Source organism: Primulina huaijiensis, chromosome 3 (genome assembly GCF_012295235.1).
Source record: "Primulina huaijiensis isolate GDHJ02 chromosome 3, ASM1229523v2, whole genome shotgun sequence".
NCBI classification, from domain to species: Eukaryota; Viridiplantae; Streptophyta; class Magnoliopsida; order Lamiales; family Gesneriaceae; genus Primulina; species Primulina huaijiensis.
Window position 1 is genome coordinate 9,322,110 of NC_133308.1, and position 5,772 is coordinate 9,327,881.

Sequence of the window (5,772 nt, forward strand, 5' to 3'; positions counted from 1 at the left end):
CAAGCTATTAGAACCCACATACCGCATATACACGCACGTTTATATTCAAGTAAAATTGTGATATGGTGATTTAAAGGGGTGTGAATGAATGTTGTGATGTGATTGATGAGATGTATATCACAGACCCACAGAGGCATGACACACAAGCTTGTTGTGTCACCATCGAGTTGGTTTTTTTCAATATTTTTACTTTGTTTGGTGTCTTGTTTCGTGTCGTTGTCATGGTCTATAACCTATTTTTCTTGAGGGCAAACAAAAGGTCAGTATGAGGGGGTTGATATGTGTCGTGTTTTACATGTTTTATTGCATTAGTTTTGTATTTGTTGGCATAGTGTGTGTGTGTGCATTTCATTTACATTTTGTTCGTTTTAGAATTAGCATATGCATATGATCGTTGTTCACTCGTATTTGATGAAATTTTAAGGCGAAATGGCCGGAAAACTGAAATAGGGGGAAAGGTGTAAAAGCTAGAAGAAAAAGGGTGAAATCTGGAAAAATTGTTGGCGCTCAGGCGGTAGAATCTTAACGTTCGATCGTGATTGCTGCTATTTGAAGGAAGCAGGACTGTGAGGTCTAGAAATTCAAATGACGTAACCTGAATGCATGCAAATCTAGGGTATTAATAAAAATGCTTAATTAAATATTTTAAATGCATTTTTATGACATGATTACATGTTTAACTACATTATTTATTAGATTGCATGTAATAGGGCTTTGGCAGTATTCGATGCTCGAACGAGGAACGGAGACCAGAAACAGTTTAAGGAAAATGGTTTATTAAATAATTATTTTTAATTATTTAATATATGATGTATTTAATAGGTGATTTTTGAAAATAAAGATTTTATGATATTTTTACACATCGAGCCATATTTTAAACCGGTAGTTGATTTTTTGCAAAATTGAGAACTTTTTGTGGGCTCGGGTAATATTTTTGAAAAAGTACCAAAAAAAAAATTTCACGTGCATGTTATTGGGCCTAATGGGCTTTTTTAGTAATTTTTGGGCGAATCCCACTGCACCTTATTATTTTAAAACCTAAGCGCGATATCCACTCTTATTTCTCCCAAAACTCACACCCATAACATTCCCTCCCTCACCTCTCAGCTACATCCTCACACATGTGCACCAGCAGATTTTTGTCTCGTTCTCAAGGAGAATTCAGTAGGTTTAACGTCCCGTCCCTCCGATGTTCGTCTCTAGCTTCATTGGTTTGATTTTTCGAACGTTTAGATGCAAAGGCACGCCCTAAACCTTTGATTTCTCATCACTCACATCATACTATGAAATTTTGATTGATCTTGCATGTCATATTATAGATCCACTGATAATCATTGGTTTACATGACTTTGACATGAAATATATTTACAAACCTTGTTTATGGCTCACGTTTTTGACATGGATGAATGGGGTGTCAGGTTTTGATGGTTAGGGGACGATCTACAGAAGGTTTAAAGAAGTTTTAGGTGGAAATATCAGACCCAAAATGAGTCATGTAAGGCTGCGATCGTATTTGGTGTTTTGGCTCGGTTTTGGCTCGATCGAGTTATAAGAGGGGAGCTGCGGTGCAAGAGTTGTTCTAGGCCTTTGATCAGACCTTGGTGGGTCTGAGACGTGGCCCAGGGTGGCTCGTGCACAGCTGGATGTGGTTGAGGGGCAGATCGAGGGAGATAGGATGGTAAGGGGTCGGCTTTGGCTTGTCTCGGGTGAACCATGCACGTCCTTATGCATGGGGCTGTGGACCATGGTTAGGTGTGTCCAGGAGGGTCCAATCACATCCTAGGGTGGTTTGGTTTGGGTCTGGTCCGGGCTAGTTCGGTGTAGGGTTAGGTTTTTGGCTTGGGATTGCAAGTTAGGGTTTCGGGTTTTTGGTGCAGAAATTCTAGCGACTGGCAGGGGTTATGGCTAGGTGTCAATAAGTCATGGTTTAAGTTAAGGAAAGTTTGGTTGAGTTTCGGGTTGATTCGGGTTAAAACCGTAACTCCGGTCCAAGTTTTAAAACGAATTATAAAGTTTAACGCATAAGCTCGAGTTTACGTCTAAGAAATGATTATAAGTATGTTTTAATGTGTTTTAATAAGTTTGGATGGATTCGGCTCGAGGTTTTAAGGTCCAGGGGTAAAATGGTCAAATTAGAGTTTCAAGGGAAAAATGGTCATTTTGCACCTGAATTGAGTTAGCAGTCCTGGCAGTGTCCTGACACCTGAAAATGCATGTTTAAAATGTTTATTTTATATGAATATTGAATTTTTACGATAAACGCTGAAAATATATTGCATGCTTGATTTCAAGAAAATGTATGTATATGCATGAATTACTATAAGTGATGAATACGATGACGTGATATGAAGGAGGTGAATTAGTTGTGACTAATACGAAAACGAATACAAACACGAAACATGTAAGGTCAAGGCTCAGTTGATGGGTGAGAGTTCGCTGATGTCCCCGTCGCCTGGTACCATGGTTATACGTAGATGGATCCATCGACCAACAGCTGACATGAAAGTCACAACTAATGATCTGAATTCAATAAGAGAAAAAAAACACGTATATGATGACATTATTTGAATATGAATATGTTTATGTCGATTATGTTTATGAAAATCATGAAAGTTATTTTAATTACAGTACTTTTCACTGTTGCTTGATATGTATATGTACTTTGTTATTCGGTTCAGGTGTGTTGAGTCTTTAGACTCCTAGGTATGATTGTTGCAGGTGAGAAAGTTGTTGAGGAGACTGGAGGTGCTGAGGACTGAGTGGATTGAGCTGGTGGCGCACGAGAAGCCCGAGAACATTGCGATTCTTCCACCAATTATGATTTTATGAGGGTTGTGGTTAAAAAAATATTGTAAAATGTTTATGATTTTTATACTGTGATGGTTGAAAGATTTTTAGTAATATGTGGGTGTTTATTTTAAAAAATAATTTTTAAGTCGATCTTACACTGTAGTTAGAATTATTTTATGGAATATGTTTCGAATTTTATAAGTGTTATGTGCATGTTGGTTTCGGCCAAGGCTTGGTTTATTAAAAAACAATCAGTAATTTATTAATAGACGTTACAAGAACAGAGGGGTCAGCACTCGGACGGTAGAATGTTACCGCTCGAGCGGGATTCATATTTGGAAAAATATTGTGCACATGATTTCTTTCCATTCGGGCGAGGCTTACTAATTTTGGCTACAAAGTGGCATATGGGCGAGATTAGGGCAAGGAAGCACTTTTCAGTAGCCACAAGAAGCTTGGAGGAGAGAAAAGGCTTAGAGTTGAAGAATTTGAAGATTTCCGAGCACCGTTCTTCCCGTTTTCGCCAAGTCTAGTATTTCTAGTTTAGAACTTCTTGTTTAAACATTGTTTTGCGTATTTTTATCATGAATTATATGAGCTAAATTTTTTCATATTTTTTGGGATTTTTTCATATTTGTTGGGATTTAAGGAGATCCTACCACCAAACTGTGTTTAGTTAATTTAACTCTCGACTTTTGATTGATTCTTGATTATGCTATTGTTTTTCATTACCTTATTAAAGAGTAGCTAACTTTAATATCTTATTGCGAATGAGTTCGAGAGAATAACTGGTGATAGGAACGAGTAGCATAGTGCGTGGATTTATAATTTGCATAGAAATATGAAATCAAATACATGTTGATAGTCATAGTCCAACATGTCGAAAGCTAGGGGATTTTATAGAGCGAATTGCAATTCACCCTTGATAAATAATTAAAGATATTTAATTACTTCACTGTGTTGAATTAGTTTGTCATAGCACGAGAGGACGTGTTCAAAGGAAATCATGACCAAAGCGTGGATCATGTCGAATCGAATTAATTAAATTAACGAAGGGTAGGTGAACAGAGATTCCCAACAAATTCATTTGTCATTGAATCCTTAATTGATCATCTTAGCTTATTCATTTCATCATCTCATCGTTGAATCATTTAGTAATTGTTTATTTAGTCATACTAGTAGTCAGTAATCGTTCAAATCATCATTGCTAAAAGTTTAATAATTGGAAATAATAATTGTGAAATAGAGTCTCTGGAGGAACGATACTCGTACTCGTACTCGTATACACTATATTATTACTTGATATCGTGAACTTGCAATTATATCGATCATCAATTTTATTGATTTTTCACCAAGGATTTCACAGTGCAAGTTTTGCTCGATCACACGTTAGATCCAACTATTCCGAGTTTAAACTGGATATAGCGTTTCTTGTAAATCTCTAGAAGAAATCTCCTCTTTTCTTTGATCTTCTAATCAAGTCCACGATCAGGGACTGGATTTCTTGTGTAGATCGTAATAGAAATCTAAATGAACTGTGCGTCAAGATTTGATCGCCAGAATATTAGAAATCCGGGGGCGTTAGGGCGGCTGCATAGTGGAAGACTGGTTGTCGAAATTTTCTCTGAAAATTATGGGGTGGCCGAAAATTTTAGGGACAGAGGGATAGGAATTTTGTGGACAAAAATTTATGTTATTTAATATAACCCTTAATGAAATATTTATAAATTTAAATTTTTGATCAAATCAGGAGTCTTCTTGAATCAGGATAGTGTAATTTCATTACTCTAATCTATAATATATGTATTTTTTACTCTTGCAAATATCATGCATAATTAAATTATTATCAACTTTCTGCAAATATCATACATAATTAAAATAAAATATTTAATTACTCGAATAATTAATTAATCTATTATAGACTCTTCTAGAATGTTTCATGAGAATTGACTACTAATTTATTATTTAATTAGTACATTCTAAATTTACTAAATAAATAATTATGAACTCATTATAAACTCAATCGACAATCAGACAACGCCGTTGTCTTGAGGGTACAAATTTCGTTCATATAATGAAAAATGAAAATTTCAATGGGCTAAATTTTCCATTGATCCATTTTTTCAGCTACCAGTTTTGTGAACCCCTTCACTAAAACAGCAGTTCCACTCTTTTTACTTAATTAGTAACTAAGCTATCTTCCACAACTTCTATTACATGAAATGAACTTATAAACTTCTTTATATGCTATTTGTTTGATTCCCATAAACTATATTAATAAAATTCAATTCCTTGAATTTGACTATCTCAACGGAACACGTGATTCAATACTTGTGTGATCATCAATAGTTCAGGGATACAGCTAGCCGTGGATTTACAACTTCATGTGATTCAAACAATCATTTGTTCATATTCTTGCTTACCCTAGTTAGCTTCATTCTTTTCGTCAACCCATTGATCAAGAACGACAAAACTCAAATCTGATTCCACCCATCGAATCATAGTAAGAGTGTCTAGTAGCATTGTCCCATGATCTCCTAGGTATCACTGACAGTGCTGCAAGAACCTTAAGTTGTGGTTAGCGTATAGTATTGTCCTTTCAACTCGTATATCCCGATCGATTTTCCAATTATAGGTATATCGAGAGTTGCATATAAATTTGATAACAATGTGATATATCTTTGAGTAATAAAGGTGATGTGGTATATGCAATTGGGAAAACACATTTTCAAAATGCACATGTCTTACTCTGATAAGATATTCCTTGCACTGTTAACGCATCAGATCACATACGATATCCACAGTCGTAGGTGAGCGGTGAATCCGCGAATACAATGCCTTGGCTCATACGTATTTCGAAACTACACCTAACCTCGCCACCTCGTGAACCTCAATAGAGTCGGTAAACGGATCAAAGTGTATGCTAGTACGTAGAATGTAACGTACCTTACTTTTAAACTATTTAAAATTTGCGGAAAAATA